This window comes from Chiloscyllium punctatum, chromosome 1, assembly GCF_047496795.1.
Source record: "Chiloscyllium punctatum isolate Juve2018m chromosome 1, sChiPun1.3, whole genome shotgun sequence".
Classification (NCBI taxonomy): Eukaryota; Metazoa; Chordata; class Chondrichthyes; order Orectolobiformes; family Hemiscylliidae; genus Chiloscyllium; species Chiloscyllium punctatum.
In genome coordinates this window covers 114,948,576-114,975,936 of record NC_092739.1, presented here as the reverse complement: position 1 = coordinate 114,975,936, position 27,361 = coordinate 114,948,576, and the positions used below count along the sequence as shown (strand labels likewise).

General features: G+C 41.5%; 1 protein-coding gene across 4 annotated transcripts in view; it reads left to right on the top strand.

Annotated features, from left to right (window-relative positions):
• The first annotated feature begins 13,174 nt into the window (after positions 1-13,174).
• The window catches only part of ubap1 (ubiquitin associated protein 1), a 75,092-nt gene continuing 60,905 nt past the window's right edge, over positions 13,175-27,361 (top strand). Inside the window, exons 1-2 of one of the 4 annotated variants that reach the window (XM_072572737.1) lie at positions 13,175-13,192; positions 15,842-15,912. The gene's annotated coding sequence lies outside the window, so the exon portion shown is untranslated. The other 3 variants (XM_072572729.1, XM_072572746.1, XM_072572756.1) reach the window with 3 other exon arrangements.

Genomic DNA, 27,361 nt, shown 5'->3' with positions numbered 1-27,361 from the left:
CTCTCTTTTTTAAGACTTGATAATATCTTTTTCCTTTTAACCGGTGAGTGGCTCCCCTTGACATTCCAGGTGCACCATTTAAGTGATTGACTAGCCATGATAATTCAAGAAAATCCGAGACCCCCCAGGAGAAAGAACCCCACTCAAAAAACATTGAGTAGAGACCATAAACAATTCACATAAATTTTAAAATACAACCTTTAAAACAACTAAATCAAAACAACTAAGAACTACGTCTTAAAAAAAAAGACGTAATTCAAAGGAGACTTTCCCCCTTGTCCATAGGGAGCACTCCTACCTTCCAGTAATTCCACCATAACACCTCCCAGCTAGAGCCATGACCTCAGCCCAGATATTACAAAGTAAGTTAACCAAATGCCAATGTCTTATATTACAAGAGTTAGAAGTGAGCAACCAACCCGACCCCTCCATATTATTGCTTCGGCACTCTTAACAAGACAGCAACATAAAATGAAATATATAAAATTACAATCCTAGCAAATATTAAGGAAAAAAAAGTCAGAAACATCCCCCAACAACCAGAGAAACCAAGCGAATTAAGAGTTTAAAGAAAGAACAAACTCCCCGCCCAAGGAAGGATGGAAAAGAGGAAGGGTGAGGAGGAGAAAAAAAAGGGGGTAAAATAAAGTCATTGTCCATATAGTTCAAGTCCACCCAAAAATTATTTTATTTTTTCCGGTGATCTGAAGTTATCCACATACTCTCCATGACTGAAGTGCAGCGTTGCCGAATATCTCATGGAATACTGTGTATTTAAATCCCTCGGACACTCCTTTACCTTATCAAATGCCTTCCTCTTGCATACCACAACTGTAGGAAAGCCCTGGAACAGCATTATATTGGATCTCTTTTATACCATGGCTTGGGGATCCTTCCCCAAAACTCTGGAGGCCTCCAGCAATATTTGTTTTTCCCTGTAGTGCTGGAGTTGCACTAGGAAGTAAGGGGAGAGTAGGTACCCCACTTTGCCTGGGTCCGGGACAGAGCTCAGCAGACTCAGACCTACTGGGTCGCCGCCATCTTGAATACCCCTCTGGTACATACTTAACAAATTCCTCTCCATCTAAACCCTTAACGCTATGGTAGTCTAGTCTATGTTTGGAAGGTTAAAATCCCCTACCGTAACCACCCTATTATTCTTACAGATAACTGAGATCTCCTGACAAATTTGTTTCTCAATTTCCCTCTGACTATTAGTTGGTCTATAATACAATCCCAAAAATGTGATCATCCCTTTCTTATTTCTCAGTTCCACCCAAATAACTTCCTGGATGTATTTCCAGGAATATCCTCCCTCAGTACAGCTATAATGCTATCCCTTATCAAAAAGCCACTCCCCTTCCTCTCTGGCCTCCCTTTCTATCATTCTTATAGCATTTGTATCCAGGAGCATTAAGCTGACAGTCCTGTCCATCACTGAGCCACATTTCTGTAATGGCTATGATATCCCAGTGCCATGTTCCTAACCATGCCCTCAGTTCATCTGTCTTCCCTGTTAGACCCCTTGCATTGAAATAAATTCAGTTTAATTTATCTGTCCTACCTTGTTCTCTGCTTTATCCCTGCCTGCCCTGACTGTTTGACTTGCTCCTGTTCTCAATTGTACCAGTCTCAGATTGATCTCTTTCTTCACTATCTCCCTGGTTCACAACCCTCCCCACTTTACTAGTTTAAATCCTCCGAGCAGTTCTAGCAAAACTCTCTGTCAGTATATTAGTCCCCTTCCAATCCAGGTGCAATCCATCCTTCTTGTACAGGTCACCCCAAAAGAGATTCCAATGGTGCAAATATGTGAATCCTTCTCCCATACACCAGCTCCCCAGCCATGCATTCATCTTCTGTATCCTTTTATTCCTGCCCTCACTAGCTCAGAGCACCGGGAATAATCCAGATATTACTTTCTCTTGAGGACATCCTTTTTAAATTCCTGCCTAACTCTCTGTAATCTCCCTTCAGAACCTCAGCCTTTCCCCTTCCTATGTCGTTGGTTCCAATTTGTACAATGACTTCCTGCTGGCCCCTCTCCCCCTTCAGAACATTCTGCACCCTCTCTGAGACATCCTTGATCCTGGCACCAGGGGAGCAATACACCATTCTGATTTTTTGCTGCTGGCCACAGAAACATCATCTGTACCTTGAACTACATAGTCACCTAACACAATCAATCTCTTGGAACCCAACGTACCCCTCATTGCATTAGAGCCAGTCTCAATACTAGAAACTGGGCTGTTCGTGCTACGTTCCCCTAATAATCCATCACCCCCTACATTTTCCAAAACAGCATACCTGTTTGAAATGGGGATAGCCACAGAAGATCCTGCTCAAACTGCCTACCTCTCTTACCTTTCCTGGAGTTAACCCATCTATGTGTCTGTATCTGTGACTTTTCCCCCTTCCTATAACTGCCATCCATCACATGCATTGCCCTTGTAAATTCCTTATTGCCTCTCACTGTCTCTCCAACTGATATATTCAATCTGATAGGATTTGCAACCAATGGCGTTTATTGCAGATATAATCCTCAGTAACCCGTAAACTCTCCCTAAACTCCCACATCCTCAAGAAGAGCATATCACTCTACTGAAGGCCATTTTGCTTCTTTCAATCTACAAACCCAGAAAATAGCACTGTCTTATTCCTCTACAAAACATTGCTCCAGGTTAAATTAATACTTATGGTTTATATTTTAAGTTTAATCAAGAGACATTTCTCAATAAAACATATAATCAAGAAAGAACCCACCCTACTCACTACTGCACACTTACTGTAAGGCCACACTTCAAATATTCACTTATTTACTTATCTGTTTCTGTGCTATGACCTCTCCCAAACAGGTTCCTCCAAGATTAGTTGTGAATTTCACTGTTTGTTAATTTTCCCAGATGTACTCCGATGTCCAGCGATACATGAATTCAAACAGCAAAGGCAGTAACTGTGCAGGTTCACTGCTGTGTTAGTTAGCAATGTGGGTTTCTTTCTCTCTCTCTCTCTCTATCTTTCTCTCTCCTGCACTGACCTCACGATGTGCTTCCTTTATCTGTCCTCTCCCTTTTAAAAGTGCTGTCGTTTTGACCTTTTTATTCTCCAAAGTTCCAAAACAATGCAACAGCATATAAAACAGTAATTGCTGCTCCTGGAATTTGAGGAAATCACCTCCAGCACCTAAAATACCTCAAAAAAGCAGCAGCTGTTCCAGCTAGGAATTTTTCCCATCCTCCATCAATTTTTCCTTTGAATCCTGCCGCCTCCTCCAGGGGTAGCCACAGGCACCTGCATGGGCCCCAGCTATGCCTGCTTCTTTATTGCATACATGGAACAGTCCATCTTCCGCAGCTACACCGGCACTATTCCCCACCTTTTACTCTGCTACATCGATGACTGTATTGGTGCCACCTTGTGCTCCCACAAGTTGGTTGAATAGTTCATCAACTTCATGAACATCTTCTACCTCTACCTCAAGTTCACCTGGACAATCCTGGACACCTCCCTCCCTTTTTGGACTTCTCCATCTCGATTTCTGTTGACTGACTCAACACGGTTATCTACTATAAACCCAACTCACACAGCTACCTGGACTACACCTCCTCCCATCCTGCCTCCTGTAAAAATGCTATCTCTTATTCCTAAATCCTCTGCTTCTGCCCCATCTGTGTCCAGGAGGACCAATTCCACCATAGAACATCCCAGATGGCCTCCTTCTTCAAAGACCACAATTTTCCCTCTCACACGGTCAACAATGCCTTCCAGCATATCTCCTCCACTTCCTGCACATCCGCCCTTGAGACCCACCCCACCAATCGCAACAAGGACAGAACCCTCCGGTCCTCACCTTCTACCCCACCAACCTCCGATACATCGCATCATCCTCCTCCATTTACACCACCTACAAACAGACCCCACCACCAGGGATATATTTCCCTCCCCACCCCTATTTGCATGCCAGAGAGACCATTCCCTCCACGACTCCCTCGTTACATCGATGCCCCCCATGAACCCACCATCCACTCCCAGCACCTTCCTTTTCCACCGCATGAAGTGCAAAACCTGTGACCACACTTCCCCCTCACCTTCGACCAAGACCCAAAGGATCCTTCCACATCCGACAGAAATTTACCTGTACTTCCACTCATGTTATCTACTGTGTCCATTACACTCGATGTAGTTTCCTCTACATTGTTGGAGACAGGTTGCCAACTTGCTGAATGTTTCAGAGAACATCTCGAGGACTTGCACTGAGCAACCCCACTGCCCTGTGGCCGAACACTTCAACTCCCCCTCCCACTCTGCGGAGGACATGGGCCTGCTCCACCGCCAAACTCTAGCCACCCAATGCCTGGAGGAAGAATGCCTCATTTTTCGCCTTGAGACCATCCAACCGCACGGGATCAAGGTGGATTTCACCAGTTTCCTCATTTCCCTTCACACCACCTTATCCCAGATCCAACCTTCCAACTCGGCACTACCCTCTTGAACTGTCCTACCTGTCCATCTTACTTCCCGCCTATCTGCTCCGCCATCCTCTTCGACCCTACCTTCATCTGCCTATCGCATTCCCAGCTACCTTCCCTCCAGCCCCACCCCGCCTCCCATTTATCTCTGAGACCCCCTTGGACCATCCCCTCATCCCTGATGAAGTGCTTATGCTTGAAACGTCCTATTAGTTCTTGTTCATTGCATTTAGCTGGGAATATAATCATGTCCTTTATCTTTAGTTGGGTTGTTCATGATACTGCCAAGGTCGCATTCAGAACAAAATAAATGAATGAATGGTTCAAATAAGTGTGGGTACAATCTAATAGGTATTGAGAAGGCATGGTTGCATGGAAAGCAACATTGGGAACTAAGTATTTAGGGATATATTACTTTTTGAAAGGAAGGAAGAGAAGGTTGGTAAGGATGCTGTTTGGAATGCCAGTAGCCCTGATTGGTAGCTTCACCAGGTTTACACCTCACTTTTAGGTATGCCTGGTGCTGCTGCTGGTATGCTCTCCTGCACTCCTCACTGAACCCAGGGTTGATCCCTTGGTTTGATAGTAATGGTGGAGTGGGAGCTATGTCAGGACATATTAGTGATTTCTAACTTTGTTAGCACAAGTTAGAATAAATATGATTGAAAGAAATTATCCTGGATCGGATGATGTAGAATCCATATGGTAATAAATAACAAGCAAGAGAAGACACTGAGGGTAGTAGTTTGCAAACCAACCCAACCACCAAAAAGTTGTCATTCTGTATGGCAGAGAATACATCATGAGATAACAAGGGTATGTAAATAAAGATAGTACACTAATCATGGATGACTTTAGTCTTCATATAGATTGGGAGAATCAAACCATTCAGGGTGATTGAGAGGAAGAATTCACAGTGTATTTGGGACAGTCTGCTGGAAAAATACATTGTGGATCCAATCAGGCTATTTTCTATCTGGTAATGTGAAAAGAGACAGGTTTAATAATAAAAGGATAGTATTGAATTTAAAGAAAAAACATAAGGGCAAAGATTAGAGCATAAGATAGTTTCAAAAGTCAACAAAAGGTGATCCAAAGAAAAGGAAGAAATTATCTATGAGGTCAGGTATGTCAGTAATAGAAACAGACAGTAAGAGCTTCATAAAATATATAAGAATGAAAAGAGAGTCCAAAATGAACATAGGCCCACAGAGAACAAGGCTAGGGAAATAATAATGGGAACCAAGAAATAGTAGGGGCATTGAACAAATACTTCACAACTGTCTTCACTGTAAAGGGAATTAATATCATTCTAAAAATACTAAATAATCAAGGGGCCCAATGAGGAGAAAATAAACACAATAACTATCGAACAGGAAAAAGTACTGGGAAAGCTAATGGTCTCAAGGCTAATAAGTTCCCTTCTCCTGAGGGGATGCATCCTAGGATTTTAATAGAAATAGTTAGAGGGATAATGGGTGCACTAGCAGAAATCTGAGACCCCTTAGAGTTGGGAAAGGTTCCAGAGGATTGGTAAACTGCCAATTTATTTATGAAGGGAGGGAGATAAACAACAGGCAACAATATGCCAATTAGCTTAAAATCTGGTATTGGGAAAATATTTATTATAAGATCATAGACCACAAAATATCAGGGTGGAATTAGGCTATTCAGCCCATCAAGTCTGTTTCATCATTTGACCATGGCTGATATGTTTCTCAACCTCGTTTCCTGCCTTCTCCCCATAACCTTGATCCCCTTACTAATCAAAAACCCATCTATTTCTGCAATAAATACACTCAGTGACTTGACCTCCAGAGTTCCAAGACTCACCACTCTCTGGTTGAAGTAATTTCTCCCCATCTCAGTTCTGAAGAGTCATTCCTTCACTCTGAGGCTGTGGCCTTGGATCCCAGTCTCTCCACATCCACTCTATCCAGGCCTCTCAGTATTCTTTAAATTGCAATGAGATCTTCCCTCATTCTTCTAAACTCCATCCAGTAAGACCCAAAGTCCTCAACCAGTCCTCATATTATAAGCCCTTCATCTATGGTATCATTCTTGTAAACCTCTTCTGGACCCCCTCAAATGCCAGGACATCCTTCCTTGAATATGGGGCCCAAAATAGCTCACAATATTCCAAATACAGTCTGACCAGTGTCTTATACACCCTTCCATTAGGATTCTAGCCCTCTTGAAATGAATGCTAACCTGCAACTTCTTAACTGCCAATTGAACCTGCATGTTAACCTTAAGAGCATCCTGAACTAGAACTGCCAAGTCCCTTTGTGCTTCAGATTTCCTAAGTCTTTCTCTGCTTAGAAAATTTCAATCTACGCTACCCTGTTTCACTTATCTAAGTACAATACCCTCAGTCCTCCATTGACAGTCCCCCTTCTCAAAGTTGTCCTCTTAACTGCTGTGCCTGAAGTTAGATTCTTGGTCCTTGGTCCTTTCCATACTCTCTGTTCTATTACTTGTCCTGGAACCTTTAATAACCTCTGCTGAACCCTCCCCGCCTTTAATGTTTTCCATAATTTTCCATTCAACTGAACTCCATCCCCCCACCCCATTTTGTTTAAAGCCCTATCCACAGCCCTAGTTAGGTGATTCGCCAAAACTCTGGTCCCAGCATGAATCAAGTGGAGCCTGTCCCATTGGAACAGCTCTATCCTTCCCCAGTGCTGGGCACAAGCCTCATTCCCGATGAAGGGCTCTTGTCCGAAACGTCGATTCTCCTGCTCCTTGGATGCTACTTGACCTGCTGTGCTTTTTCAGCACCACATTTTCGACTCCCATGAATTCAAACTTGTGTCTTCCACATCAATCTTTGAGCCATGTGTTTACCTCTTTGATCTTGTTGACCTTGCACCAATTGTTTTTAAAATTCATGCTTGGGATGAGAGAATCTCTAGCTAGGCCAGTCTTTATTGCCCATCCCTAATTGCCCAGAGGGCAGTTAAAAGTCAACCACATTGCAGTGGGTCTGGAGCCACATGTACGCCAGACCAGGTAAGGAAGGCAGTTTCCTTCCTTAAAAGATATTAGTGAATCAGATGGGTTTTTCCTACAATTGATAATGGATTCATGGTCATCGTTAGATCCTTGATTCCAGATTTTTATTGAATTCAAATTCTACCATCTGCTGTAGCAGGATTCAAACTTAGGTTCCCAGAGCATTACCTGGGGTCTCTGGATTAAAAGTCCAGTGATAATACCACTAGTCCATCACTCCCCTTCATGTTTTGCTCATGGTTCAGGTAGTAATCCAAAGCTTATTACCTTTTTGGTTCTGCTTTAATTTAGTCCCTTGCTGCTCATAATCCCTCAGCAGAACTTCTCTCCTCTTTAAACCTATATCATTGGTACATACATGGAACTTGACAATTGGATTTTTCCCTTCCCCTTACAAGTTCCTCTACGGCCCAGATGAGATATCCTGACCTGGGCACTAGACAGGCAACACAGCCTTTCGGACTCTTGATCAGGCTACAGAAAAAGTGTCTATTCACCGGATATCCCATCCGGGGATTACAACTACATTTCCCTTTTCTACCTCCTCCTTAATGGCACCCTGTACCATGGTGTTATGGTCAGTTTGCTTATCCTCTGTATAGCCCCTGCTTTCAGCTGCCCAGGGAGCAAAAATCTCCAACCCGTTAGACAAGCAGAAGGGTTGAGGCTCGTTCAGCCTGGATCCCTCTACTTGTCTTGCTCATGGTCACATCCCCCTTACTCTGACTACTGGCTGAGTTCCAGGTAGTTAGTCAAAGGGATGTCACTGCCTCCTGAAACACAGCATCTTGGAAGTCAGATTGGGACAAAATGGGCATTTTCAGGATGGCAATCTGCAACTAGTGGAGTGCCACAATAATCAATTCTGGAGCCACAATTATTAACGATATGCATTAGTGACTTTGGTGATGGAAGTGAATAAAATTTTGTCAAATTTGCAGCTGACACAAGAATACAGGCAGTTCCTGGGTTGTGAACAGGTTTTGTTCCTGAGTTCATTTGCAAGTCAACACACAATTCACAATAATTTAAAGTAGGTACAAGAAATGGCCATATGTGACAAGTGTAAAATTACACCCCTGTTTGGGATCCCATTTATAAGTACTAGTGATTGTAATCGGGATGTTCATAAATTGGGTACCACCTGCGAGTGGGAATGCAAGCAGTTAGGATGACTCAAAGAATCTACAGATAACCATAGACAGGTTAAGCGAGTCGGCAAAAACTTGGCAGATAGAATATAATGAGAGAAAATGTGAGGTTATTCATTTGGACAGGAAGAACTGAAGAGCTGAATTGAAGATCTATCCAAAGCACAACAAATCCAATCTGGCCAATTATCAGTTTATCAATCTCCTCTCGATCATCAAAAAGTGAGGAAAGGTGTCAGCAACAGTGCTATCAAGCAACATTTGCTCAGCAATAACCTTTTCACAAAAGCAAATTACTGCGGATGCTGGAATCTGAAACCAAAAGAGAAAATGCTGGAAAATCTCAGCAGGCCTGGCAGCATCTGTAAGGAGAGAAAAGAGCTGACGTTTCGAGTCTAACTGACCCTTTGTCAAAGCTAAAAAAAGGGAGAAATATGAAGGTATTTATACTAGGTTCATGTTGTATTCCACAAGGGCCAATCTGGTCCTGACCTCTTTATAGCCTTAATTCAAACATGGACAAACCAGCTGAATTCCAGAGGTGAGGTGAGAGTGACTGCCTTTGACATCAGGCTTCATTGGACAGATTGTGAGCACTCAAAAAACTGGAATCAGTTGTAATCAATATAAAAGTCTCCGCTGCTTGCAGTCATACCTGGTACACAACAAGATGGTTGGAGGTTAGTCATCCCAGCTCTAGGACATCTCTTTAAGGAAGCATCAGGGAACTGTCCTTGGCCCAACCATCTTCAGCTGCTGCTTTATTGGACCTTCCATCCATAATAAGGATCAGAAATGGATATGTTTGCTGATGATTGTGCAATGTTCAGCACCATTTGCAACTCAGATATTGAAGTGGTTCATATTTAAATGCAACAAGATCTAGACAATATCCAGGCTTAGGCTGAAAAGTGGCAAGTAAGATTGGCATCACACAAATGCCAGGCAATGACCAACTCCAAGAAAGACAATGTAAGCATTTCCCTTTACATTCAGTGCCATTATGATCACTGAATCCCCCACTATCGCCATCTTTGAGCTTACCATTGACCAGAAACTCAATTGCAACAAGACCAAGGCAAAATCTAGGAATACTGCATCAAATAACTCACTTTCCAACTCACTGAAGCCTGTCCACCATCTACAAGAAAGAAATCAGGAGTGCAATGGAATACTCCCCATTTGCTGGATGAAGGCAGCTCCATTAACAGTCAAGAAGCTTGACACCATCTAGCACAGCAGCCCATTTGATTAACCTCACATTCACAGTCATTTCAACACCTACGCTCAATATGTGTATTATCTGCATGATGCACCATATAATATTACCAATGATCCTTAAGCAGCACCTTTCAAACATTTGACAACTTCCATCCTGAAAGGCAAGGGCAGAAGATACAATGTGAACACTACTACTTGCAAATTCCGCTTCCAAGCCCACTCAACACCCTGACTTGGAAATATATCACTGTTCCTTCACTGTCAAAGAGTCAAAATCCTAGAATTCCCTCCCTAACCACGCTGTGGGTCTACTTACTGCAAATGGATGTAGCGGTTCAAGAAGGCAGCTTACCATCACCCTCTCAAGGGCAAATAGGAAGGGTTATTAAAGCTGGCCAGCTAACAACACACATGTCCTGCAAGTGAAAATAATTCTCCAAGGGAGCTGAGAATGCTGATAATGATTAATGCCTCAAGCAAAGCAACTTGTTAAGTGAGCAGAGATGAAATGGAGGTAAAGTGTTGAATGTACATGGTTAAAACAGTAAAATAACTTTGGGGGTGTTGAGAAATCAATATTTGCCAAGCCTCTCACCATTTAAAAAACTCTGTTCTACTTTTCCCATAAAAATAACTAATTTCAGTTTCACACCTTATTTTCCATCTGCCAGATTCTTGCCAACTCACTTTGCAGACTCTTTGTACCTTCCTATAAGCCACTCACCATCCTGACTCGGAAATATAATTGCTGTTTCCTCAGTGTTGCTGGGCCAAAATCCTGGAATTCCTCCAGAACAGCCTATGGGTCCAGAAGGCAGCTCACTACCACCTTCTCAAGGTCAATTAGGTAATAAATCCAGGACCAGATAGCGAAGTTCCCATCCCATGAGTGAACAAAAAAAAAAATTTAACTGTGAGAACTAAAGCAGTGAGGGATTTGGGAGTGCTTGCGCATGAAAGGCTAGTACAATTACAACATTTAAAAGGCATCTGGATGGGTATATGAAAAGGAAGGATTTGGAGGGATATGGGCCAGGTGCTGGCAGGTAGGACCAGATTGTGTTGGGATATCTGGTCAGCATGAACAAGTTGGACCGAAGGGTCTATTTCCGTGCTGTACATCTCTATTACTCTATAACTCTATGAATCACTAAAAACTAGCATCCAAATTCAGCAGGTAACCAGGAAGGAAATGGAATTTGGCCTTTCTTACAAGGGATGGTCCTTTTCAAACACTACAAGGGACTAGGAGAAAGTGAGGACTGCAGATGCCGGAGATCAGAGCTTAAAAATGTGTTGCTGGAAAAGCGCAGCAGGTCAGGCAGCATCAAAGGAGCAGGAGAATCGATGTTTCGGGCATAAGCCCGTCTTCAGAATTACAAGGGACCAGTCAGCTATTTTGGTCAGAACAGTTTTGATCTCCTTATTTAAGGAAGTAATATCCTGGCATTAGAGGCAATTCAGAAATGATCCACTAAATTATGAGGAGATGTTAGTACTTGGGATGCTTGATAGGGAAGATGTGAAAAGTTGTTTCCTCTTGTGGAAGAGTCGAGAACCAGATGGCATAATTTCTGGAAGGGGTTAGGTTAGGTGCATTAGTCAAGGGTAAATATACGATAGGGGGAATGGGTCTGGGTGGATTGCGCTTTGGAGGATTAGTGTGGACTTGTTAGGCCGAATGGCCTGTTTCCACACTATAAGGATTCTACAATAAGACAGATGAGGAGGAACATTTTCTCTCAAAGGCAATCTGTGGGACTCTGCACAGAAAGCTGTCAAGGTCATGTGATTAAGTATATTCAAAGCTGACATAGACAGATCAGTAAGAGAAACAAAATTTATGGAGATAATGCAAAAAGGTGGAGTTGAGGATTACACCATGAGCCATGGTCGCACTGAATGGCAGAGCAGAACTGATGGGTCAAATGGCCTAGTTCAGCTCATGGTCTTATTCATCCTCTAATGAATGTGGATATGAAGCTGTCACTTCAGGATGCTAGTCACTTTATACTTTCCTGGAGTGCTCACACCTTCATCACAGAAGGGAATTTTTTCATCTAATTTTGGTTGCTACTGCTGCACTGCCCAACTTTAGTGGTTTCAATAAAGGGACACATTTACCTCTGTAAACTGATATTTCTCCTCAAAAGAGATTTTATAAACAGAGCCACCTGAACTTGGACTTTGGTTTCCTCTAAATCAACATATTCTTTGTTCTCTGCCAATGAAAGTATATGACTCTCTTTAATTACTTGTCCTGACTTATTTTTTTTCTGCCTCTCCAACATTTTTTAAATGTCCACTATCTTTTGCTGTTTCAGACATTTAGTTTTGATTGTTCATTCTTGGGATATGGGCATCAGAGGCTAGGCCAGCACTTGATGTTTATCACTAGTTGTCCAGAGGACAGTTAAGAGACTGAAGTCCGATGTAAACCAGACCCAGTAAGGATGGCAGGTTTGTTCCTTAAGGAGCAAGAGGAACACCCCTCCCCCCAAAAAGGTTTCCCTCCAGTAATCAATATGTTTATTGTTGACGTTCTTAATTCCAGGTTTTTATTGAATTCAAATTCCACCATCTATCCTGATATGGTACAAATCCAAGTACATTAAATAAAATCTGAAAGAAGTGTAGATGCTGTAAATCAAAAACCAAAGAAGAAATTGCTGGAAAATCTCTGTAGGACTGGCAGCATCTGTGCAGAGAAATCAGACAATAATATCAATGCAATTCAATTCAAATCAAATCAGAGTTTCAAGTCAAGTAACCTTTCCTCAGAATTTAAGTCTTTGATTTGTGAGGAAGTGTCACTCGACCTGAAATGTTAACTCTGATTTCTCTGCACAAACGCTGCCAGACCTGCTGAGCTTTTCCAGCAACTTCTGTTTTTGTTTTCCAGAACGTTATCTGGATCTCTGAATTAGCAGTTCGGCAATAATACCACCAGGCCACCTTCTCCCATTTGATCTACTTAAATACTATATTTCTTAACTTATTGCACTTTTGATGACGTGATCTACGAACTTTTCTCTCTAAACACCGACAAATTTTGCCAGATTTACTAAGTATTTCCATTATGTTTTGATTTAATTTCGGTAGGCTTGTATTTGACAGAGTAGATCTGTACGATCCAAATCTAAGATTCCCACTACTTCACGTATTTTTAAAAGCGATAACTTTCAGTTTCCTTTCTCTGAAGGAATTACAGTGCGTCTTTAAGCGGTACGCATGCGCAAACAGCACTGCGCCCCTTGCGTGGCCTTGGGTGCGGCGCTAACGTCATCGCGTGTGGATATGTCACATGATCAGCGCGATGACGTCAACTACTAGCAGGTAAGATGGCGTCCTTCAATGAAGCAGGAAATAGTGTCAAATTGATGTAGTTTAAACAAAAGTTAATTTTGTTTAGGACATAATAGTGATCGTACCAGGAGACATAAAACCAGTAGGTAAGCATCGGGGCTTTTTAAATTGGGTGTTGGTGTGTAGGTAGTAGGAGAGCGCATTCTTTAATCCTATTGGTTAAATGTACATAATCTCTGGGTGAAAGCAAAGGAGTGAACTTCAACCCACAGACGGTAAATACTCAGATCGAGTCATGGCACCGGTACTACTCCGTTACTTCATGGTCATCTGTCATATTACGACGGCAACTTTCTTGTTCTGCGCCTTCTACTGATACTGAGTTGAATACGAGGCCATTTCGAAACACCTCTGTTGACATTTGACACATCAGTTTATTAGCCAAAAGTTGAAGGAAAGATAATAGATTTGCATTTAAAAAGCTCCCACTTCAAATTGTAATTTTCTTTTATGTATTATGTGTTTTATTTGTACACGGAGTTTGTAGATTGCCTGAATTATTTAGGTTATCTCATACTTGATTTCATATACTAAGATCAAGTATATTTTGTGAAGTAAAATGATGGACCATGTTTTGATTACTTTTCCATTTCCTGAATATAGGATGATTATTCCCTAATTGGCTCATGATTGCAATTACTTTTTGTGAGTTTTGTGAACCTTTAAAATCTCTATATTGTTCTTTGTAACAGTTTCTGATGAAGCCTTTGACTGTGAACATGAAAATCGTTTGGTTTTATTCTCATTGTGGGTCTTTCCATGGTTGTAGGTGGTTAATTATTTCATTTCTATGCCATGAAGCATTCCACTTCAACTGGCAAACTTTCACTTTTGCATCATCTCTGTTAGGGTGGGTGTGCATCAGGTTGGAATTTTAGTAGAACACAAGATGCCTTTTCTTCCTATTATGTTTAGTGCTTGAATTTTGCTTGAAGCCAGATCTGTAACTTGTTTACTGGCATTTTTGTTGTCACGGGGTCATAGAGCTGTACAGTATGGAAATAGACCTTTCAGTCCAACTTGTCCATGCTGACCAGATATCCTAAATTAAGATTTAATAAAGTTTCATTTACATTAGATTCCCTACAGTGTGGAAACAGGCCCTTCAGCCCAACAAGCCCACACCAACCCTCCGAAGAGTAACCCACCCAGACCCATTTCCCTTTGACTAATGCACCTAGCACTATGGGTAATTTAGCACAGCAAATTCACCCATCTTTGGACTGTGGGAGGAAACCGGAGCACCTGGAGGAAACCCACATAGACGAGGTGAGAATGTGCAAACTCCACACAGATATTCGCCCGAGGCTGGAATTGAACCTGGATTCCTGGTGCTGTGTGGCAGCAGTGCTAACCACTGAGCTACTGTGTCGCCCATGCAGCATTTGTCTGCAGCTTGCTCATATCCCTCTGAAACCTTCCTATTCATGTACCCATCGAGATGTCTTTTAAATGTTATAATTGTACCAGCCTCCTCTGGCAGCTCATTCCATACATGCATCACCTTCTGTGAAAAAGTTGCCCCTTAGGTCCTTTTTAAATCTTCCCCCTTACCTTAAACCAATGTACTCTAATTTTGGACTCCCCTACCCTGGGAAAAGATCTTGGCTATTCACCCTATCCATGCCCCTCATGATTTTATAAACTTCTATAAAGTTACCCCTCGGTCTCTGATGCTGCAGGGCAAATAGCTCCAGCCTATTCAGCCTCTCCTTATAGATCAAATCCTCCAGCCCTGACAACATTCTTGTAAATTGTTTTGGTACCCTATCAGGTTTCAGAATATTCTTCCTGTAGTATTGAATTCAGAATTGAATGCAGTATTCCAAAAGTGGCCGAACCAATGTCCTATACAACCACAACATGACTTTCCAACCATATACTCAATGCACTGCCCAATAAAGGCAAGCCTACTAAATGCCTTTTTCACTATCCTGTCAACCTAGGACTTCGCTATGAACTTGCATTGAAGCTCTCTTTGTTCAGCAACACTCCCCAGGACCTTACCATAAGTCCTACCCTGATTTGGCTGTCTAAAATGCATCACCTCAGATTTATCTGCATTAAACTCCATCTGCTACTCCTCGGTCCATCGTCCCATCCTTATGGCATGCCGTTGGTCAGGCATCCAGTCTGAAAAGCAACACTCCACCACCACCCTCTGTCCCTTACCTTTGAGCCAGTTCTATATTCAGTAGCTAGTTTTACCTGTATTTCATGTGATCTAACCTCGTTAATCAGTCTACTGTGCGGAACCTTATTAAAGTCCCTATATATCGTGTCCACCACATTCCCTTGCTCTGTCCTGCTCAACACTTAGATATCCCATCTACCCTTAGCAATCACATTTGAATTTCCAATTGAATGAAGTCCTAGTAGGCTACAGCTGCTTTTACAACTTTTCCTTGATGCAAGTCAATATCTCCAGAGTAAGGGTTACAGAAGGCATGATTGAGACTTTTTTTCCTTTTTGCCTGCATTTCTGTTACTCCTTTGTATGCTATCTGATAATTTCTGTAAACCTTCCTTTGCTTGTTTCATGGATTATTTTCTGTAGCATAATCTTCATTAATCCTTTATCTTTCTGTTCTTTCTTGGCTTTTTGCTGTTGACGTTGAGGATGAAAACACAGCGCATAGCTGTATTCTCATTATGATTCACTCCCAGTGTTTGAAGCAAATGATAAAAAGGTAAATATGCACCTAAATCTTTGTATTTTTTTTCCAAAATCTGCAAAGCATGTTTTCTTAAATAAATATTTGCTACAATGGTATAGGATCTTTTTGCTGAAAAAGACATGTTTTTGAAAAGCTTTTAGTGATGCAACAACTTGCACGAATACCAATAAAGGGGAAGTCCAACATTTGTACAGTATGAGAGAAGAGTGCTGATTGATTGGCAAGTGGTCTCTTGTAGGAGCATTGTCATGGAGATTGCAGGAATTAATGCTAACTACCAGGTTTTGTTTAGATTTTAAACAAGACAGATTGAATGTGATGGATCAGGGCATTGCCCTGTGAATTGATCTAGTGAATAATTACCACCCATTTTGTTCTTACATTGGAAAGACATGCTCTTTCTACCCAAAAAGAACAGGGCACATAAGAACTAGGAGCTAGAGTACGCCGTCTGGCCCTTTCAGCCTGCTCCGCCATTTAATAAGATCATGGCTGATCTTCTCGTGGACTTAGATCCACTTACACGCACTCTCACCGTATCCCTTAACTCCTTTATTATTTTTTAAAAAATCTCTCTTGGCTTTTTAAATGTTTACTGAAGCAGCATCAACTACTTCACCGGGCAAGGAATTTCATAGATTTACAACCCTCTGGATGAAGAAGTTCCTTCTCAATTCAGTCCTAAATCTGCTCCCTCTAATCTTGAGGCTATGCCCTCTTGTCTTAGTTAAAAAATCACATAACACCAGGTTATAGTTCAACAGCTTCATTTGGAAGCACTAGCTTTCGAAGCACTGCTTCTTCATCAGATGGTTGTGAAGTAGGACCACAAGACTAGAATTTATAGCAAAAGATTACCGTGTCATACAGCTGAAATGATATATTGAACAAACCTAGATTGTTTAGAATGAGTTTGCTGGTTTCATTTCTTTAATATATAAACTTCTCTTAAGTCACATTCTCAAGATAATTTAAGGTTTTATAACAGAAGATGACATCTCAGCTCAGACAACTCCTTAAAGGTGTGGGGTTAGAGTCTATCTGTATCCCAATCTTGAGTCAGACTGGTTCTATTTCCAAAGTGGAATTTTCAAAATATTACATGGATTGACTGCCTGCATTGACTGTCTGGTCTTCTCAATTCAGTTTACCTAGCTAGGTAGCCTCTGAATAGTTACTGATAAATGGTTATTACTTCAGTTCACAGACCAAAAGTACCAAATATAACATCTTTGAGAAGTTGGCAGCCATGTTGATGACTTATATATATTTATAGATGTAAAGATCTTGGAGAAGGTGCAGAGGAAATCCTCGTAGAGGGTGCAGATGAAATTTATTAGAATTATACCAGGTGTGGAGGACTTCAATTGTTGAGGGAGATTTAATAGACATTGTCAGAATTAAGTGTTTTGAGGATTAACTATTTCCACAGTTAGGAGGGATCAGTCGCAGCTGGGCACAGACTTAGAAAAAGGCAAAATAAAAACAACTGAGGTGAAGTAAGGATAATTTTTGTAAGCGTGTTATGATGATCTGGATTTCAGTGTCTGGAAAGATGATTAAAGCATTCAGTTATTTTAAAATGCAATTAAGTGTATAATTTTGAAGTGAAGAAAATTATAGAACTGTCAGAAAGCGCAGTGGATTAGGACTGATTAGGTAAATTGCAAAGGGACAACAAAACATTGAGCTGAATTACTTCTTGTGTTGTAAAATGTTACAGAACAATTTATCAAATTTATGAAAGAAAACTGAAAATGGATAAATCAAAAAAAAAATCTATAGTTCTAATCTGAGGAACACTACTGTTCAGAATGCTAGTCAGAATCGTCTGATTTGTGGTCAGAATTCCACTTTATGATTTTAAAAACAGTTTCTACAAATTTTGTTGAAACTGGTATGCCTCTCCAATGTCAATTTGCCAGCTCAAATCTGGAAGGCTATACTGATTATCCAGCTACATATATCTCTTTGACACTTCTATACACGTAAGGACAGTTTTTGTTATGAAGCTTGTTTCCTGCAATGTTGAATTGTTGGAATTTAGTATTAAACAAAAGAGAAGGCCATGGTATTAAGTGGTCATATAAGGATTTAAAAAATACAGTTTTAAAAAAGATAGAAGATTACATGGCAACTAGCCTCCCAGCTATCAAAATTGGAACTGTAAGTTTAACTGCATCTTGAACATGTTGTTGCCCTGTGAAGGTCTTTGTCATAACTTGACCACCATTATATTTAGAATCTTTTCAATGAAATTTGCTTCGTTGTAATAATAGAGCAAGCCAAACGGTGTCCATGCATATGGTATATTCTTCTTTATTCCCCCTTGACCTCGCTGCAATCTTTAATAGATGAGCATGAGCATGTCACTTTCCACCATCACTATTCCTCTGTTGTCAAGTCTGAGGGAACTGCTCTTGCTTGGTTCGAAACTTATCTACTTAATTATAACCTTTAGTCTTCATAATATTATCTCTGAAGCTTCTCAAAAATCCATACTTGGAGTCTTTCACTTTCTTAGTGCACATGTTGACCTCTGTCAGTATTAACTGTGTACATGGAATTAGCTTCCACATGTACATTGACAACTCCAGGTTTCATATACTCTATGACATCTGTCAATCCATCTACTGTCTCTGTGTTCTCAGATTTCACTTCCAGTTCTTTCTATAGCTGAATCACTCCAGCACCAGCCATGTTTTGGTGAACATCCTCAGCACCCTGTTTTGTGCAGTCACAGAGTTTGGTCTGTGATCTGGAATTCCTTTCTAATCTATTTCACCACTCATTTCCTCCTCCTTATTTCAGACCTTTCTTAAAAATAACCATGTTTGAACAAGCTTCAAATCATCCCTCCAGATATCTTTCTTTGGCTACAATTTTTTTGATTATGTTTCTATGATGTTGACAGAACAAATTAAGTTCTGAAAAATGAAATATCCTTTTATCTTGACTTATTAGTATCATGCATTGGAAATCATTTTGAATTCTGGAGTCATTGTAAATGTGAAAATATTTAGTGATGATATCCAAAGTTCCCAATTTACGTGACTTAGTGAGTCAAATTAAAAGAACACCGGGTTTCCATATTTAACAAGAAAATAACTGTCGACAATTAACCAACTGTGTTCAACCAGTGGCAGTTAGGAAATATGGACTTCTAAGTTATAACTTGACAATTTCAACTCTATCCTTTACGATCAATGAGGCAGTTTTGAAGTATAGTCACAGTTGCAGTGCAGGAAATACAAATGCTTCTCACTTTATGTTCTTGCCTTTTTTTTATTGTATGTTAAAGCTTGTACAATTTTGGAATTTTTTTCCCAGTTTGGGACACTTTAAACTCCAAATTTGAAATATATTGCAGTTCTAAATCTCTAGTGGAGGAATATCAATGGTGGAGTGCTGTGAATCCTTTGTAAATCTTTGCAATACTTTGCCAGTAATTTTGTGTTTTGTTGTTGGTGACAACGTCATGTCTTTTTCATGGAAAGATTGTTTATTCACTACTTTTTACCCTCTGTCTTATTAAAAAAAACTATTTCACATTACACAACATAATTACATGAAATATCATCAAATAAACCAGAAAAGACAGGGAGATTAGTGTCTGTGAAAAAGAAATGGAGCAATATCATATTTACTATAGTCGAATATAGTACAAGCCAAATGTAGGTGAAAAATCAGATGACTAGTCCCTGAATTTTGGAGCACGTCTTAAACATCGTAGATTAACCATTATAATGGTCTGTCAGAGTGAGTACCAAATTGTGGAAATTGCTTTTGCTCTATAGGCTCAATTCCCAGTAGAAACTGAATTAAAGTTATCCAAACCATTCACATGTAATAGATAAAGTATAAGTGGAAATTTTACTGCTATTACCTCAACTGGTCTCAACCCTTGCTCCAAGGCAAAAGTACAGAGTAATAACTCACTGCATCACTGATGAATTGATTTAGAAACTTCTTAGTCAGTAAGCATCTATGCATGAATAAATCATGTTAAAGTGCCAACATTTTCACATTCTAACCTATAGGTGTTAAAGCATTTTTTAATGGCTTTTTTACAACACCCCTTTGCAAAAGATCTGATTGATCTGTTATAGAAACATGTCCTTTACACTCTGACACCGTTTAACAGTATTGAGTTTTTCTACGACTTGACCATCATGATAAATTCTAGATTCACATAGGATGCTATTATGTATTCAGCATAAATCCAGAGCTGGAAGATATAAAACACTAGATTCAATTCAGCAAGTAAAAATAAATTTGATGTCTCAGACACCAAAATACAGACATTTAACATTTGATATACATACGACTAGATTGTCTGTTTAAAAGACTTCATTGTTTATCACAGATCCTCCGGCAAACTGCTAAAATGAAGATCTTTGTTGGAGCACGTATGTGGTTGCCTATTTCAGACATAATGTGATCAGTAGATATTAGCAGTTAGTCCGGGGATCTTTATACATTCTGATATTGTTTGTAGTTTTGTTTATTCTTCAAGTGATAAGGGCTTCACGTGCTGGGTCAGCATTTACTTCCCATCCCTTGAGATATTGAAGGGTGAATTTGCTGACCTGCAAGAAATTGGATGCCCTGAGGGTAGGGTGGTATGCTTCTGTCTTATAAGTAGAATGTAAGAAATCTACATCCCTATCTCTTGGCATTCAGAGCCATTTCCTAGTTATTCAGAGTAAAAGAATTACCTTATTATCCCCTATTCAGAATTAATAAGAAATTGCAATTAAAATTTTGACCATATCCTGTAGTTTAAAAAAATGATTCACAACATATCTGGCCATCTAGGGATGATGTACATTACATTGTTTCTGGAAATGATATGATGACTACATTGTGTCTTGAGTGGCATGTCACTATAGAGGAATGGCTAGGGCCGTTTTGTGGGCATGACTGACAGTAATGTGAAAGTCTTGTACTGTATAAAGGAAGTTCAGAGATATCTTTGACACGACTCTGCTAGCCCTGCGAGGTGTGTTAAGGGTTTCTCCAGAAAGCTTGTACTTAGTAAAGTTTTGACACAGAAGTTGGCATGTTGCAGTTGCGTCAAGGGTGTAAGAATCTCAAGAAAAAGAACCCAACACCCTGATTGCCCTTTTCAGACAGCTATAATGAACTACCTTCTTCAATTGCTGCAGTATATTCGGTGTAGGTGTACACAATGCGATTTGGGATGGAGATCCAGGACTATGACCCAGTGACAGTGAAGTAACAGTGATATAGTTCAGGATAACAATGGCTTAGAGAGGAACTTTTAGGTAGGTGTGTACCCACTAATCTGTTGTCCTTGTTCTTCTAGATGGTAGTGGCAATGAGTTTGGAAGGTGCTGTTTTATGGGCCTTGGTGACTTTATAGATGGCACACAGTTGCTACTATGTATTGGTGGTGGAGAGAGTGAATGTTTGTGGTTTTGTGTCAGTCAAGCAGGCTCCTTTATCCTGAATGGTATCAAGCTTTTTGATTGTTGTTGGAGCTGTACTCATCCAAACGACTGGAGAGTATTTCATCACATTCCTGACTTGTTGCTGGTGGACAGGCTTTGGGAGTCAAGAGATGTGTTACTTGCTAGGAGGAAGTGAGGACTGCAGATGCTGGAGATCAGAATCAAAACGTGTGGTGCTGGAAAAGCACAGCCGGTCAGGCAGCATCTGAGGAGCAGGAGAATTGACATTTTGGACATAAGCCCTTCATTACTTGCTGCTGAATTCCTAATGTCTGACCTGCACTTGTAACCAAAGTATTTACATAGCTAATCCAGTTCAGTTTCTGTTTACTGGTAACCCGAGAATGTTGTTAGTGGAGGATTCAGCAATAGCCTTTTGAAAGTCAAGGGATGATGGATGATGGTTAGAATCTCTTCTGTTGGAGATGATCGTTACCTGACATGTTTGTGCCGTGAATGTTACTTGCCACTTTCCAGTAGGGCCAGAGAAAGGGATAAACACGTGTTGAGTAGGAAGGGAATAGAGGGATATGGATTCGGTTAATAAACAAAGATTAGATTAGATTACTTACAGTGTGGAAACAGGCCCTTCGGCCCAACAAGTCCACACCACCCCGCCGAAGCACAACCCACCCATACCCTTACATCTACCCCTTAGCTACACTACGGGCAATTTAGGGTGGCCAATCACCTGACCTGCACATCTTTGGACTGTGGGAGGAAACCGGAGCACCCGGAGGAAACCCACGCAGACACGGGGAGAACGTGCAAACTCCACACAGTCAGTTGCCTGAGGCGGGAATTGAACCCGGGTCTCTGGCGCTGTAAGGCAGCAGTGCTAACCACCGTGCCGCCCAAAGGTTAAATGTAGCAAGCTGGCTTGGAGGGCCAAATGGCCTGTTCCTGTGCTGTATTGTTCTTTGTTCTTGTTCTGAATCACCCTGCTGCTGGTCCTGGCCCTGGCCTCAGGCCAACCTCTGACCCAAGCACGTGACCCTGTTATTGGGTACTGATGTACCCTCCTGCCTCAGATGCTGCTTGTCAGCTCAGGCCTGGATATTATTCTGGTCTGTTGCATTTGGACACAGACTAATTCAGTATCTGAGGAATTGCAAAGTGGCACTGAACATGTGCAATTATCTGATTTTATGACAGAAAATCATTAATCAGACAGCTAAATATGTTTGGGTATAGGACTCTACATAGAAAATAGGTACAACAGTAGGCCATTTGGCCCTTCCGGCCTGCACCACCATTCAATATGATCATGGAATTTCAGTATTCTATTCCTGCTTTCTGTCCATTGCCCCTTGATCCTTTTAGTCAAAAGGGTCACATCCAGCTCACCTCTTGAATATATTTAACAAACTGGCTCCAACAGCTTTGTGTACTAGACAATCCTATATGTTCACAACTCTCTGAATGAAGAAATTCTTGCTCATATCAGTCCTGAATGATTTACCCCTTATTCTTACACTGTGACCCCGAGCTGTTTGGGTTGGATGCTCCTAGCAGGGTATAATGTGGACACGATGGGTTAAACGGCTTGCTTCCGCAATATAGGGATGCTATGGGTTAATAGTTCAGGTGAGGAAACTGCATGTCATCTCCTAGGTGTCCTTGTACACCAGTTGCCGAAAGTAAGCATGCAGGTATAGGAAATGGTGACGTATGAAAATGGTATGTTGGCCTTCATAGCAAGAAGATTAAAATACAGGAGCCAAGATCATCTTACTGCAGCTGTTTAGGGCATTGGTAAGACTGCACCTGAAAAATTACGTGCAGATTTAGTCTCCTTATCCAAGGAAGGATATTCTAGCTTTGCAATTCTTTAGAAGATTTGTGGCTCAGGTTGAAGTTCTCCAAACATTTATGGGTGCAATACACTAAAACTAGCCTGATGATGGGAAACCAATGCCATCTGACTGAGCGCCACCATGAACAGCTGTACTTCCTGCATCAATGCCTCAGATAACACTTACTACCAAAATGTCTCAAATACAAACCATTGTTCAACGCCCCACAAGCCAAAAAATATAGCAGAACAGAATGGCTGCAGAATTTTGTGAAAAATAGAGGGTTGTCTTTCAGACTGGAGGCCTGTGACCAGTGGAGTGCCACAAGGATCGGTGCTGGGTCCTCTACTTTTTATCATTTACGTAAATGATTTGGATGCAAGCATAAGAGGTACAGTTAGTTAGTTTGCAGATGACACCAAAATTGGAGGTGTAGTGGACAGCGAAGAACGTTACCTCCGATTACAACAGGATCTTGACCAGATGGGCCAATGGGCTGAGAAGTGGCAGATGGATTTTAATTAAGATAAATGCAAAGTGTTGCATTTGGGAAAGCAAATCTTAGCAGGACTTATACACTTAATGGTAAGGTTCTAGGGAGTATTGCTGAACAAAGAGACCTTGGAGTGCAGGTTCATAGCTCTTTGAAAGTGGAGTCACAGGTAGATAGGACAGTGAAGGCAGCGTTTGGTATGCTTTCCTTTGTTGGTCAGAGTATTGAGTACAGGAGTTTGAAGGTCATGTTGTGGCTGTACAGGACACTGGTTAGGCCACTGTTGGAATATTGCATGCAATTCTGGTCTCCTTCGTATTGGAAAGATGTTGTGAAACTTGAAAGGGTTTAGAAATGATTTAGAACATAGAACATAGAACATAGAAGAATACAGCGCAGTACAGGCCCTTCAGCCCTCGATGTTGCGCCGATCAAAGCCCACCTAACCTACACTAACCCACTATCCTCCATATACCTATCCAATGCCCGCTTAAATACCCATAAAGAGGGAGAGTCCACTACTGCTACTGGCAGGGCATTCCATGAACTTAGGACTCGCTGAGTGAAGAACCTACCCCTGACATCAGTCCTATATCTACCCCCCCTTAATTTAAAGCTATGCCCCCTTGTAATAGCTGACTCCATACGTGGAAAAAGGTTCTCACTGTCAACCCTATCTAACCCCCTAATCATCTTGTACACCTCTATCAAATCACCCCTAAACCTTCTTTTCTCCAATGAAAACAACCCCAAGTGCCTCAGCCTTTCCTCATAGGATTTTCCTACCATACCAGGCAACATCCTGGTAAACTTCCTCTGCACCCGTTCCAGTGCCTCCACATCCTTCCTATAGAATGGCGACCAAAACTGCACACAATATTCCAGATGCGGCCGCACCAGAGTCTTATACAATTGCAGCATGACCTCAGGACTCCGGAACTCAATTCCTCTACCAATAAAAGCCAGTACGCCATATGCCTTCTTCACTGCACTATTTACCTGGGTGGCAACTTTCAGAGATCTGTGTACATGGACACCAAGATCCCTCTGCTCTTCCACACTACCAAGTAGTCTACCATTAGCCCAGTGATCCATCTTTTTATTACTCTTACCAAAGTGAATCACTTCACACTTAGCTACATTGAACTCCATTTGCCACCTTTCTGCCCAGCTCTGCAGCTTCTCTATATCCCGCTGTAACCTGCCATATCCTTCCTCACTGTCTACAACTCCACCGACTTTCGTATCATCCGCAAACTTGCTCACCCAACCTTCTAACCCTTCCTCCAGGTCATTTATAAAAATGACGAACAGCAATGGTCCCAAAACAGATCCTTGCGGAACACCGCTAGTGACGGCACTCCAAGATGAACCTTTGCCATCAACTACTACCCTCTGTCTTCTTCCAGAGAGCCAATTCCTAATCCAAACCTCCAACTCACCCTCTATGCCATATCTCTGTATTTTCTGCAGTAGCCTACCATGGGGGACCTTATCAAACGCCTTACTAAAATCCATATATACCACATCTACCGCTTTCCCCTCATCTACCTCCTTAGTCACCTTCTTAAAGAATTCAAAAAGGTTTGTGAGGCACGACCTGCCCTTCACAAAACCATGCTGACTATCCTTGATCACATCATTCTTATCCAGATGTGCATAAATCCTATCCCTTACAATTCTCTCTAAGACTTTGCCCACAACAGAAGTGAGACTCACTGGCCTATAGTTACTAGGATTATCCCTACTCCCCTTCTTGAACAAGGGAACCATGTTTGCTAGCCTCCAGTCCTCTGGCACTACTCCTGTCGACAAAGAGGACACAAAAATCAAGGCCAATGGCTCTGCAATCTCCTCCCTTGCTTCCCAGAGAATCCTAGGATAAATGCCATCAGGCCCAGGGGACTTATCTATTTTCACCCTTGCCAGAATTTCCAACACCTCTTCTCTACATATCTCAAAGCCATCCATTCTACTTATTCGTGCCTCAGTATTCATATCGACAACAATGTCCTGTTCCTGTGTGAATACTGACGAAAAGTATTCATTCAGCGCCTCCCCAATCTCTTCAGCCTCCACACGCAACTTCCCATTACTATCCTTGATTGGACCTATTCCTTCCCTAGTCATTCTTTTATTCCTAACTTACCGATAGAAAGCCTTAGGGTTTTCCCTAATCCTACCAACTAAGGACCTTTCATGTCCCCTCCTTGCTGCTCTTAGCTCTCTCTTCAGGTCCTTCCGGGCTACCTTATAACTCTCAATTGCCCCTATTGAACCTTCACGCCTCATCTTTACAAAGGCCGCCCTCTTCCATTTAACAAGGGATTCCAACTCCTTATTAAACCACGGCTCCCTCACACGACCCTTTCCTCCCTGCCTGATAGGTACGTACTTATCAAGGACACTCAATAGTTGCTCCTTGAACAAGTTCCACATATCAATTACGCTCTTGCCTTGGAATCTACTTTTCCAATCCACACATCCTAAGTCATGCCTCAACGCATCATAATTTCCCTGCCCCCAGCTATAACTCTTGCCCTGTAGTACTCACTTATCCCTCTCCATCACTAGAGTAAAAATCACCGAATTGTGGTCACTGTCCCCAAAGTGCTCACCTACCTCTAGTTCTAATACCTGGCCTGGTTCGTTACCCAGAACCAAATCCAGTATGGCCTCACCTCTTGTTGGCTTATCTACATATTGTGTCAGGAAACTCTCCTGCACACATTGCACAAACACTGACCCATCTAACGAACTTGAGCTATAGCTTTCCCAATCAATATCAGGAAAGTTAAAGTCTCCCATAACAATCACCCTATTACTGTCACTCTTCTCCTGAATCATCTTCGCAATCCTTCGCAATTTATAAGGATGTTTCCAGGGTTGGAGCATTTGAGCTATAGGGAGAGGCTGAACAGGCTGGGGCTGTTTACCCTGGAGCATTGGAGGCTGAGGGGTGACCTTATAGAGGTACAAAATTATGAGGGGCATGGATAGGGTAAATAGACGAAGTCTTTTCCCTTGGGTTTGGGAGTCCAAAACTAGAGGGCATAGGTTTAGTGTGAATGGAAATATATAAAAGAGACCTAAGGGGCAACTTTTTCACACAGAGGGTGGTAGGTGTATGGAATGAGCTGCCAGAGGAAGTGGTGGAGGCTGGTACAATTATAACATTTAAGAGGCATTTGGATGGGTATATGAATAGGAAGGGTTTGGAGTGATATGGGTTGGGTGCTGGCAGGTGGGACTAGATTGGGTTGGGATATCTGGTTGGTGTGGACAGGTTGGACTGAAGGGTCTGTTTCCATGCTGTACATCTCAATGACTCTATCGCCACAACCGACTCCATAAATACAATTGGGAAATTTCGAACCAAAAAACTTTATATACCAACGTGACAGACCATGAATGGACAGACATACTAGACGAGCAATCAACATCAAACAACAGTAAACAGAGAAAATGAAAAATCTATCCCTGCAGGAAAAACTAAGCTCACTCAAAAGAACAATACAGACAACTGAAACACTTGGATTAAAAACCTAACAGTCTGACCACTAACTGATATGTATAAAGCTGTCCTACTAAGAGGGATGAACTACAGCTACAGAGAGGACAAAAAGGATTTCTTAGCAGCATTAAAATCAACCTTGAAGGACAATGGACTCAAAGCAGAAACCCAGCAGACCATCAGA